Below are 13,269 nucleotides of genomic sequence, written 5' to 3'. Positions count from 1 at the left end.
GCCGTCAGGTCGTCTCACTTTGGCACCGTCTTATAGAAGATCACTTTACCCGCACAGCACTCAGGCGTCTCAAAAGCGCATGGACCCAGGCGCTCGAGGCGCCTTAAGTGTCCCACGGGCAGTTTATATACGTCTTCTGAGAGCTTGATGTTACAAAATGAGACGCCTTAAACAGGCCTAGATTAAGACTGAAGCAGGCGTTTGAAAGACGCCTTTAAGATGTCTTTAATAAGACGTTTATCGGTACCCACATAGCACAGACGTCTTAAGAGGACATTCTACTCTCTCGGTCGAAAAATCCGCCACTTTTCGGTGATGGTTTTTATAATGAAATACACACTTAACGTTTTCGAATTTCGGGGGGTATATTGTACCACTCTTGAAAAACAAGAAAAAGTCTTTGTTGTTTGTTTATTTTACTTGTTTACTTATATATTTCGCAGTGAAGTTGGCATTTTCAGAATTGCTGGCGGGTGAAATTTTGGACGACTGGATCATCGGAAACAAAAAACCAAACATATTTTTAATTTGCATGATTTTGTGTATTTATCCACTTTCTTGTGCGCCATATAGCCTATCTTGTAAACCACAGATTTCAGTCTCTATCAATTACTGTACGCGGTTCCTTGCTTAGAATTTATTGTAACTTTTAAAGCAATATATGAATATTGTACATTTTTTCTTGCCGAATTCGAGTATTTAGTCGGATTTTGGCTAGGAACTATCGTTCTTTTTATATATCGGCTTGAATATGGCCAAAATAGGCTTTTTTTGTCACGTTTAACCTCAATTTTCTCAAAATCCTGACGTGCTACGCCATTTTTACGGACAAATTCGTTTTCAGCGAGCAAAAATTCATCGGAAACGATATATTTCATTAAGGTTATGCAAAAATCGCATTTTTTTATCGAACAGTGTTATAAAGAAATTGTAACATATGTTTGTTGTGGAAGGTGCCTGGATCGAGATTCTCTGTATAGAGTCGTCTATAGAGTCTGAGCTCGCATTGCTCGTACATCGTTCTTATACTTTAATCGGGGCGAAGCGGGGACCATCGGGGTCTCCGTCTTTGGTCCTGTTTTCGGGTGTTACACCATGTGCTGATGGTCTCGGAGCGTTTCCGAGAATCCTTACGCGGTTGTGCCGGATTTCGGCGTTCCATTGTGGTAATCGGAATGTGTCATGGTGTCGTTACGCTTGGGCGTTGGTTGGGTTACAACATGTTGTTCCAGATACTCGTTTCGTTATTTCGTCGAAATGACTGTAACGAGTTATATCGGTGGGACGCCGATCTCCCACTCCTTCCCCATCCCCCCCACTCGCGTCTGACGCGGCCCGCCGCACAGTGGTCCCAAATCCCGAAAACGTGGCCAAAACGTTCAATTTGCATGAAAACTGGTATTTTTATGTTTTTAGGTTCGCTGACTACGATTCTGAACTTAAAAGTAAAAAGATGGCGAATCCAATATGGCGGACAAGTATACAAGAAGAGTTGTTAGTTGTACTCGCAAAATGTTTTTTTTTTGGGGGTATTTCTAAGGTCGCTGATCAAAACTCTAAACTCAAAATTTTGAAAAGCAAAATGGCGACTCAAATATGGCGGACAAGTATACAGAGAAATTGTTAGTTGTACTCGCAAAATGTTTTTCTCTGTGTATAAAATGCCCTAAAAAATACAATCATTCATTTATTGAAGTAACAAACATTGCTGCACAAATAAATTTTGCTGAAATGCAGTATTGCGGTAAAATAAATACTCAATAATGAAATAAAAATAAATATTTATGGTGATAATATTATTCAGTTTTTAGTCGCTCTCTGAAGAATAAGTCGGACTGTTATTATTAGCATTATCATTATCATCATCGCTTGTATCATGTTGAGAAATATCACAACTTCATTCTGTAACTGAAGGTGGCAGAAAAGGTTCAACCGCTTGTGGAGATAACGATTTCAGTTTTTTCGGAGGAAGTTTTCTACAACGTTGAATAAAAAGTTGCACAGAATCCGCATCCGCAGCTGTCCGCAGCCAATTTTTACGTAGTTTTATAGCATAATGTTCATATAATAACGTTTAATAGGTCTTGTGACAGAACAATGAAGAACAACAAACTGTTTCTCTGTTTGAATGTAATTCTCCTTTTCGCGACTTCAATAATTTTCAAAGAATTTCTTGCTAATTTGTTACTAAATACGTTACTATTTTAAACTTTGGTTTACATATTTTAATTGTACATACCTTCAGTAGATAAATCCATTTTTACCAAATTAAAATTGATATACTACACGACTCACAGTGCACTGCGAAATACAATATTATTTTTCGCCTTTTCCGAACGCTCGATGGGACGCGTGCGAGAGATACATTCGACATTAATTTTAAAACAAAATAATAACGCTCGTTACATAGCAACTACCAAAATAAATTCCCAAAGCGATTTACTAGCGAACCCAATAGTGAAAGTTCCTTATATAGAAACTTCATTTTTAGACTTTTGGCTAGCTTTTTGGAATTTGGAACCACTGTGCGCCGCTTCCGGGCGCCGCCGCGAAATGGCCACGCACCGAGAGGCGCTCGCGCTGGCAAAGTGACCGCGGCGCCGCATATAAGCCAGCGCGGCGGGCCAATCGAGAGTCTACCTCGAGCGCCACAGCACAGTGGTCCAAGAGCACCTAAAAAGTGGCCGAAAATAAGGTAGAAAATTTCCGTAAGGAAAATTTATCACCATTTTCAGGAATAGTTGCAGTGTATGTAGACAAAATGTTTTGTGGATTTAACGATTCCCGTTCCATTGGCATTGGTTTTATGTTGCCAAGTGTATTAAAATGAGTGATATGTCTATTCATTATAATATCAATGTTTTTCATTAATTTATGTTTAATTTATGGAATTTTATTGTTATATATTTATTTGTAAATATATATCAATTAAGAATAACACAGACAAGTTAAGAACGTTGAGAGGAAATTGTAATATTCAATTCCTTATCGTTACACTATAATCATATTTCGCAGAATGTTTACCTTTCGATTCACCATTCTCCGAGATTCCACCTCTTATAGAGAAAAATAAAGCCTGAGTGTACTATGTGTAATGTATACTTTAATGGAAAACTGCTACTTTTTGCTACTTTTGTTGTTTCAATTAAATTAATGTTATTAACGAACAACCGTGCGCGTATAGGTGGACGCAAAATGCAGCAGGCTAAATGTACAATTATAGGTGTGTCTGCCCCGATCAAATATGTACATTTAATTATCTATTTGTAGCGGAGTAAACCTCTTACTTAAGGAATTAACAGTCACTTTATTTTATGCGAAAATAATACACAGAGTTTGCATTTGCTAGAGACCGTTTAAAACGGTCGACTGCCTTCCTCGACAGTTACGTTCCGAGTGTGCCAAGCGCTCTTTTCCGTTGGCCACCAAATTTCCCCTGGCACGTCCTTTTCCTCGGCTTAGGGCAATAAACAGCCCACTCAAGTGGCCTTGAACTCTCCTGCAGGCCAGGATGGGTTTTGTGCTTACATTCGGCCTCCCTGACGTACAAGCCGCCCTCGGCTAATTGGTTACCGACTAATTTAGTCCTAATATCTTCAGATCTAAAAGTTCATAAACATTCCAAAATTCAGATACCTAGTCACATATACAGGGTGTCCCACTAAGGAGTGGACAGCGCGATATCTCTTAAAGTATTGTCGATAAAAATATAAAAAAAATAGGGAATTGCATGGTTCGAGGGGGCCCATTTATTAGCGCGAACGAATTTTGTTTTCGATTATTATTTTAAAAGATACGATGGTCAAGTTCGGTTTTTCAAATGGAACTATTTTTTTTAAAGACCTGAGTTGATAGTGCGTTCCAAGACAAATTCAATAAGCTTTAATGTGTACACTTTATTTCCACTGGTTTTTAAGATATTGCGCTTGCAAATTTACTGATTTTCACTGAAAGAAACCCCTCTGAAATGGGAAAAACCGGGGGCGGTCTTACTGGCGCCACGGGTGGCACTGCCTGTTGAAATGGATACTTACCTGCCAAAGGTCTACGCCAGAAATGGCAGGCCCAAAGGCTGGACAATTCTTTTCCGTCAGAAATGCTACTTAGGTAGGTATCGTTACTTTTATTTCGCACTTGCTTCTACGCTCGGATGGCCGGTTCTTTTGGGAGGGATGCAAGTTGGATTGGTTCTGATACAATCTGCTCCCTATGGTTGAAATTTAGTCTAGCAACTTTCACTCCTCCTAACCTAACCAATCCAACTTGCATCCCTCCCAAAAGAACCGGCCATCCGAGCGTAGAAGCAAGTGCGAAATAAAAGTAACGATGCGCTTCTCGATACCGCAGATGTACCTACCTAAGTAGCATTTCTGACGGAAAAGAATTGTCCAGCCTTTGGGCCTGCCATTTCTGGCGTAGACCTTTGGCAGGTAAGTATCCATTTCAACAGGCAGTGCCACCCGTGGCGCCAGTAAGACCGCCCCCGGTTTTTCCCATTTCAGAGGGGTTTCTTGCAGTGAAAATCAGTAAATTTGCAAGCGCAATATCTTAAAAACCAGTGGAAATAAAGTGTATACATTAAAGCTTATTGAATTTGTCTTGGAACGCACTATCAACTCAGGTCTTCAAAAAAAATAGTTCCATTTGAAAAACCGAACTTGACCATCGTATCTTTTAAAATAATAATCGAAAACAAAATTCGTTCGCGCTAATAAATGGGCCCCCTCGAACCATGCAATTCCCCATTTTTTTTATATTTTTATCGACAATACTTTAAGAGATATCGCGCTGTCCACTCCTTAGTGGGACACCCTGTATAACTTTCGGGAGTAGCAATCACGACACCCCGATCCCCACTCCCAATTCAACGGGGTGATCAAACCCGGTTAAGAGTGCAAATCGAAATGCAATGACTACTGGGATGGCGTCTAAGGAATGATCTATAGGAAAAGTGAGGGAAATTCGGTCTGCTCCGGGACTTTACCCCGTGAAACTGCTGCATTACAACAGCCAATCCCAACGAGTGCCCGGTATGAACCGAACCTGGTCGCCAGCCTCGCCAGGGGCCACCTACAATCGAGCGTGCGACCAAAGCCGCTCGACCAGAAGCTACCCTGACTCCGACTGCCCGTGGTCCCAGCCTCGCCGTAGGGCCTCCGCCCACACGGCCCTGACCAGGGACCGTGCCAGAGAGCCCCCGACTCCGACTATAAATTAACTGTACTTATAATCCTTTTCTTTTCTTTTATACTTCCAAACAATTTAATACTCTGCCTTGACTTTACTAATAAATTCAACGGCCTCTATGTTTATATTGTCCAGTTCCAATATTATTTCAGTCAGAACATCCCGAACTGTCATTAAACTGTAAATAAACATTTAGCGTTAGCAGCAACTTACCATTCACTATTCAAGAGCATCAAAAATAACCCATTTTTTGTAGACTGTCCACCGCAACCACACTTCTATGGCCCCGTCCTTTTTTTAGCTGTCGCATATCTTCTACCTCGTAACGATCATTAGGCAAAACAGCAATAATTTTAAAAGGACCCTTCGACTTCGCCATTAGCTTTCTGCTGTGACCCGTTGCTGGTGGACTTGAAGACACCATGACCACATCTCCTAATGCATAGGAAGGCGGTTTGAATCGCCGCGCATCAAACCTTGCTTTTTGTTGCGCCTGTTCTATCTCTGTTGAGCGTTTTGCTTTCTTACGTAACGCTTCCAGATCTACGCGATCCAACGTTGATTGAATTGCACCTAGCAACACAGCGTCGGCAGTGCTCCGGGGTTTAAAACCGTACAAAAGCTGAGCGGGGCTACTACCTGTAGTACGATTGGTTGCGGAATTTATACCACTCTGAACCTTTTTAACAAATCCGTCCCATTCTTCCTCAGGCGCACCAGCGCTAGTAGTTGCCAGTGAATTCAAGATGGTCCGATTCATCCTTTCGCATTGCCCATTCGCCCTGGGGGTAGCCACTGCGTTTAATACATGCTTAATCCCATATTCTTTGCAAAAAGCAATGAAACGATGCGATGTAAAACTCGTGCCTCTATCGCTCACTATTCTCGTAGGGACTCCGAATATTGCAAATAATTGGTCTAAAGCCTTCAAAACCCATTTGGTCTTAGTGTTTCGTACCGGCTCAATAACACAAAACTTCGTAAATCCATCTACTATCGTCAATATTTGCGTGTTTTTACGTCTGCTTGTAATAAAAGGACCAACATGATCCAGGTGAAGGGTATGGAATGGTATAGCAACTTTCTCTATAGGGTGTAACAATCCAGGTTTTCGACCCGACGTGAATTTATAGTATAAGCAATTTAAACACGCTCGCACGTACTTAGCAACAAACCTTCGCATGCCCTTGAACCAATAATTATCACGAACCTTTTCAATGGTTTTTTCAAATGCCAAGTCTCCCTGGTCATCGTGACACATTTTCACAACGTTAAAACGTGAAGCTCGAGGGACTACCCATTTATTCCCTGCCTCTGTTCGACGAAATACAACCCCACCCCTCAGGTCATACTTTTCAAAATACTGTTTCGTTTGGGGTTTTACATCCCCTGACTGTAAAATCTTTTGTATAATTACAATATCATGATCTTGAATCTGTGCCACTTTAATCCACTCTGCTTCGGTAATATCAATAAGCATGCAATTAATCGGATTTCTACTTAAATAATCTACATGAGCAGCCTGAGTACCCGGGCGATAAATGATCTCAAAATCAAAATCCTGCATGTACACCCACCATCTGGCAACTCTAGGTTGAATATCTCTTTTTGCTACTGTAGCTCGCACAGCGCTGCAATCCGTGACTACTTTGAACTTAATTCCTAATAAATAGACCCTAAACACTTTTAACGCAGCGACCACCGCGAGAGTTTCCAAATCGTAAGAATGGTATTTCTGTTCCTCTACAGATGTTTTACGACTGTAATAGGCGACCACCTTTTTCTCGGAGCCGGCCTTTTGTATTAGAATAGCGCCTAACCCAACCGAACTCGCATCGGTGTGCAACTCCGTTTCGAGCTTAGGGTCATAAATAGCTAAAACCGGCCGGTCACAAAGTGTTTGCTTTATCATAGTGACAGCGCGCGACTGCTCCAAACCCCATACCCACTGAATATCCTTACGTAAAAGATCAGTTAATGGCGACACCTTCCTTGCAAAGTCCTTCACAAACTTACGAAAGTACCCCGCAAGCCCGAGAAACTGACGCACTTCTTTTACATTGGATGGAGTCGGCGCCTTCATCACGGCATCAACCTTGTGGCACCCGGGTCGCACTCCCTCAACGGATATCTCCCTACCTAAATACTCAATTGTCTTTTGAAAAAACTTGCACTTAGCTGGATTAAGCGTAAAATTGTATTTCCGCAAAGCCTCTAAAACCAACTCAAGATGTTTAAATCCTTGTTCAATATTCTCAACAGGTATTAAAATATCATCAATGTAAACCAAAGCAACATTATACCTTAATTCACCCAAAGCTTTGTTGATAGCTCTCTGAAATACAGAGGGAGCGTTCGCCAAGCCAAAAGGCATGCGCAAAAATTCGTATTGACCGTCTGGTGTAATAAACGCTGTCTTCTCAATAGATTCTGGATCCATCGGGATCTGATAAAACCCGGACGTAAGGTCAAGTGAGATAAAATATGATTTACCCCCTAAACGATCAATTTGATCGTCAATAATCGGTAAAGGATATTTATCCCGTTTCGTTATTTTATTGAGTGCGCGAAAATCTATACACAACCGCTTTTCACCATTTTTTTTTTTGTAACCAAAATAACCGGACTAGTATGTGGAGAATGACTTTCACGTATAATACCATTAACCTCTAATTCCGCCACCATTTTTTTTACTATCTCACGTTCTGAAAATGACATACGGTAAGGTCGATGACATACCGGCTCATCACTAAGCAATTCAATTTTCATAACTGTCGCGTTAGCTCTACCCATCTCTTCAATCTTAAAAGAAACATTCTTTCGATAAACATTCAAGAGATCCACCAAACGTTCTTGATCCCTCACCTCAAGACCGGGACAATAAATATCATCGATTTTAATTTCCTTCCTATGTAATAACTCGATAACATTAACATCAGCGGCTTCATTTATAACCTTTTTTGCATTTTGTTTAAAAAATGTTAAACCTGATGCATCTACTGATGCTATAACGCCCGGACTACCGAGAACATCCCGCCCAATTAATATGTCCCGCGTAAGTTGGTCATCTGCTACAATGAAAACTCCGACCTCAAACAGGATATTGTCAATTAGAAAAGTAATTTTCGAGCAAGCGATCGGTGTTACTAATGTATAATTAAATGCTGACAAAACCCTTTCAGTTCCGTGCAAAGTTATATCCAACTCCCTAGCCACACTCTCTTTCATCAACGTGCAATCACTGCCTAAATCTACCATACATTCCTTCTCCAAACCATTTATAACACACTTTTTAAACGGTTTGCGCACATCAGTGACCAAACAAACCTCTAGCGGACTTCGTGAATTAGCCACCGTTAGTCAAGAAGACTTCACTTTGCCTTTCTCAGACTTCTTACGGTAACATTGATCTTCCAAGTGACCCGATTTATGGCAGTACCTGCACGTGAGCTTATCCCTTTGCGTACCAACTAATTTCACTTCCCCCTTATCCGGACAATTCCTTTTCAAATGCCCTGTCTTACCGCAAGCATAACACGAACCCTCCCTAATAACACCAGTCATTTTGTAATCTCCCTGTTTCTTTACGTTTTCGACTGGAACATCCCGTTTTGCATAATGCTTAGTTTCCTTTGCTTTTAAATTCTCAGACGAGAAAATACTCAAACATTTATTAAACTCCGTAAGTGTTTTACAACGGGCAGCCTGAAGAGTCACACGAACGTTCTGATCATGTATCCCGTGCGCTACAAAATCTACTAACTTTTCCTCCGAAAGCCCAAGTTTTAACTTATTAATTTTTCCCAACTTTGTAAAACAATACGTTTGCAAGTCCTGACCTGGGGAGCTCGTATAATTTGCTGCGTCGTGAAAAAGCTTACCAAACTGTGCTTCTCCCGAAAACTGTTCAATTATAGCATGCGAAAAGTCTTGCCACGACATACGCGAGTGGTGTAGCTCATCATACCACAGTTTTGCATTACCCTTTAATTTGCATACCGCCAAATACAGTTTCGTTTTGTCATCCCAGCCATATATTGACGCGTTAATATTAATTTTATCAATCCAATCCGCTGAGGTTAAATTTTCTGCGGCTGGATCAAATTCCGGCAGAAACTTCTCGTTCAAAAAATTATTTGAGCGCATTGAGCCTGCTTTCACAATACCTGTTAATGCATCAGCTAACCTCGCAAAATCGGAGTCTCGGGTAGGCGAACTGCCGCGTCCCGAACTTTCGCCATAATTTCTTAGACTTCTTGTGGGAGACCTCGTTGAACTTCGATTTCGATGGGACCTTTTTGAACGACGATAGCTCCTCGTTGTGTCCTGATCCCGCGAATCATTCCTAGTTCGTTTCTTTAATCTTTTCTGACGTTGGTCATCATTCCTCTCTGGAGTACCGTCCCGCCCCATTGTCACAGCACCACAATATTCTACCAATTTGGAGCGTTGATTAGTTTGCCTCCTAATCCGTTTACGCGTTCACTACACCTCACACGATAACTGATTGTGAGCTAGAGTGTATCCCACTTCTGATCTGTAGCGGAGTAAACCTCTTACTTAAGGAATTAACAATCACTTTATTTTATGCGAAAATAATACACAGAGTTTGCATTTGCTAGAGACCGTTTAAAACGGTCGACTGCCTTCCTCGACAGTTACGTTCCGAGTGTGCCAAGCTCTCTTTTCCGTTGGCCACCAAATTTCCCCTGGCACGTCCTTTTCCTCGGCTTAGGGCAATAAACAGCCCACTCAAGTGGCCTTGAACTCTCCTGCAGGCCCGGATGGGTTTTGTGCTTACATATTACTCTTTCATACATCGTTATTTTTAAATTTTATCTGTTTCTTAATCACGGAAATAAAATCGCATTCAACGGAAACGCCTGTGTGTCCTTACTTCTCACTGCTTATACTTCAATACAATGTATCAGTTTTGTCAAGAAACTCGACCAGTCGAGTTGTCGAGTCTTTTAGTTGATCAGTTGCATCCAAGCAGATCAGTTTGAAAAACGAAAAGAAAAGTATCCTCGGAGTGTATAATAATTGTAGGTGCTTAAATGATTTTTAAACATAAGCTGTGTATCAAATTAAAAAGTGTTTTTTGACATTATTAATAATTTCCTTTCGAACGAGATTTTTTCCATATTAAAGGATAATTTTATTATTATTGTAGAATTTCATACATAGTACCAACTAAAGTATAGGCTTTATAGAATCAAGGCTAGACTAGGGTAAATTATTAAGTATATAATAATGGTTAAATTTACGAAACGACAAATTCTGGAATATGTTCCCCCAAAAGCAGATCTATCAGAAGCTATTAATTATATTCTGAAAGAATTGAATATTGTCTTGGAAGATGCTTGTGTACAGGATGTGCAGCGTTCGAGAGCTGCTCTTTCGACTTTAAGAACGAAACGAAATAAAAAATTTCAAGAGGCACGTCGAATTAAAGAGAAATTCGAAAAAAGAAATTCTAGTTAGCTAGATTCCGAGTTTGTAATTCCCAATATTACAATTAATGATGAAAATCAACAACCTTCTACTTCTTCTTCTTCGAGAGTAGGTCGACTGTCTTTATCATTTGAAAATAAATCGGATCGATCAAACAGCGGAGAGGCTGCAAACATAAGCAAAAGCCTTAATCACAACTCACAAATAATATTACAGGCATGTCGTTATGCAACTAAATTATCTAAAGAAAAAGATTTATGTGCTATTTTGAAAGAAATTTCTAAAAGTCCGGAACAACCAAGAAAAATTAGAAAATTGTTAGATACAAATATAGCTCCTATAACTAAGAAACCTGAAAAAGCTTTAACATTTCTTTTGGACAACCGAATGTCAAAAAATGTGTACACCAATATGTGTTTAGAAGTAAAAGAAGGTGGTGCGGATATTTGGCCATCTTATAATAAAGTTCTTGAAGCCAAAGCCGAATGTCGGCCACCAAAAGAAGCAATTTCTATGAGGGAGACTGAAGTTTGCAAAATCATTGCAGGCATTATTGAACCACACTTCAGAAAGCTTGATCAAATTGCAACGAGAAGTAATACTTCAAGTTATGAAAAGTAAAAACAGTACAATAATTGAAACTGTGTTACTGTATTCTTGGGGCTTCGATGGAAGTACAGGTCATTCGGAGTACAAACAACGATATGAATCCGACGAACGTGATCCAAACCTAAGCGATAGCAACTTATTTGCCACAACGCTTATTCCTCTTCGTCTATTAGGTACAGATAATAGCATTTTATGGAATAACAAGACTCCACAATCTGCTAGATTTTGTCGACCGATAAAACTCCAAACTATCAAAGAATCCAAAACTCTTATTCTCACTGAAAAAAGAAATGTAGAGGAACAAATTAACCAGTTAGAAGCATTAGAAGTTGCATTAGATGATACTCATCGTATTCAAATTCATTTTTCAGTATTTGTTGGGATATTAGGTTTTTGGACAAAAACGTGTTCGCCTCGTGTTCGGTAAAACAAAGAGATATCACCTTTTGCAGATAATAAAGATATATATATATATATATATTTGCGTACAACAATAAATCAGCAGTGATCCTACTAGTATAAATACAAGTGTGTTGACTGCTTGATCACTGAGGTATTTTAGGATTATAAACTTTAACATTTGCTCACAATGTTTCTTACTTTTACTTTGTACACTCATTCGGATTACAAACGGAAGTGAGAACACGCTCGCGTTTTCGCCGGGCCGGTGCCCTTGTTCTGGAACATTCCCGCGACTCGCAGCGCACTCTGTTTTTAACGCGCGAAGTATGAAATTGTTCAGCGATGCTGTCGCTTCCAACAGAATGCATCCAAGGCAGCCACTTTTCATCTTAGATAAATTCTTTAGGTAATGAATTGTGACACCTAAGTAGCTCTGTTTGGAGCAAGCAGTCCAATTGTCACATGTCACACAATAAAATTCAACATCTAGGAGATCTTTAATGAAAGTCTGTTTCATAATATCATATCGCGATTCGAGTTTTTTAGTCATAGTTTTCTTCGAATGAGCCTTATAGAGGGGTGCCAAGACTTTAACTGGTGTTAAAAAATCTTCATGTTCTACCATAGAAATAGGAAGTAAATCTTTGCATATTATAAACAAAATTGCATTCGTAATTTTATTCGACATAGAACCTCCTTCTGTAGCATTGGAAAATAAATATATATTATATGTGAATTTGTTTATAAAAATTAATAAAAAAAATATTAGTTTTTATTTTATTACTTTTATACGCACCTTTGTAAGAATATATATGTGAAAATGCTTCTCGTATTCCACAACTATCAAATGAACTCTGTAAATATAAGTAATAAAAAACAGTTATTTTTGTCATAATTCGTAGGTAATAGACTAAGACTTAATGTACTGGAATATATAGAATACTTTATTCTGAGTTTACTAGCACGTGCATACATTATTCTTGCACGTGGAGAGCGGCCATATCGTGACCACGGATGGACTAGACTTGCGCCTCATGCGCAGGCGCATACATACTAGCGTAGCTCGTGCTACCAACCTGACAATTTTACGATAGTATACGACACCCTGTTTTAAAACTTCACTTACAGTGCATGGTTTTTTTGATGGACTGAATATTGGCTTGGTACTCTTAACTTCTTGTATTGACCTCTTTACTCCTACTTTACTGATTTTGGTGTTGCTGCTGTTGCTATTTTTTGAAGACGTTTAAAAAAATAACGGATGTTGGGTCTTCAAATGTTTCAACATGTTCGTGGTGTTCCCACATGCTTTGTATTCTTTCTTACAATACACGCATCTAAGTAAATTTTTTTTTTTAATTTTTTCAACATGATTCCATATTATGCTTGATTGAATTTTACATTTGGAAATTACATAATGATAATCAATTTTTTAAAGATTTTTTAAAGTTTCATTTATAGAATATGAGAATGTACTTTGATTTTTGTGAAGTTGAACTGCAACTGGGCTGCAAAACATCTGCATCTGGGTTAAGAAATAGGAAGTTGATTAAAAGTTATAAATATAATTTAGCCCCCAATATAATAATAAAAATAATAATTATTTAAGATAAACGC

At 39.3% G+C, this 13,269-nt stretch overlaps 1 protein-coding gene and 1 long non-coding RNA gene across 2 annotated transcripts in view; one reads left to right on the top strand and one right to left on the bottom strand.

Moving 5' to 3' along the window:
• Positions 1-13,269, top strand: part of LOC143368050 (ubiquitin carboxyl-terminal hydrolase MINDY-3 homolog) — a 207,655-nt gene that overhangs the window by 180,318 nt on the left and 14,068 nt on the right. The window lies entirely within an intron of this gene.
• LOC143368338 (uncharacterized) lies at positions 12,035-13,163 on the bottom strand. The gene is made up of 3 exons (XR_013085216.1): positions 12,779-13,163; positions 12,449-12,506; positions 12,035-12,351 (listed from the first exon to the last, which is right to left on the bottom strand). It is a non-coding gene; the product is annotated as an uncharacterized LOC143368338 (long non-coding RNA).

The sequence above is a fragment of the Andrena cerasifolii genome, chromosome 4 (genome assembly GCF_050908995.1).
Source record: "Andrena cerasifolii isolate SP2316 chromosome 4, iyAndCera1_principal, whole genome shotgun sequence".
Lineage (NCBI taxonomy): Eukaryota > Metazoa > Arthropoda > Insecta > Hymenoptera > Andrenidae > Andrena > Andrena cerasifolii.
The sequence above is the reverse complement of the archived record's forward strand: the minus strand, read 5'-3'. Positions and strand labels throughout refer to the sequence as shown.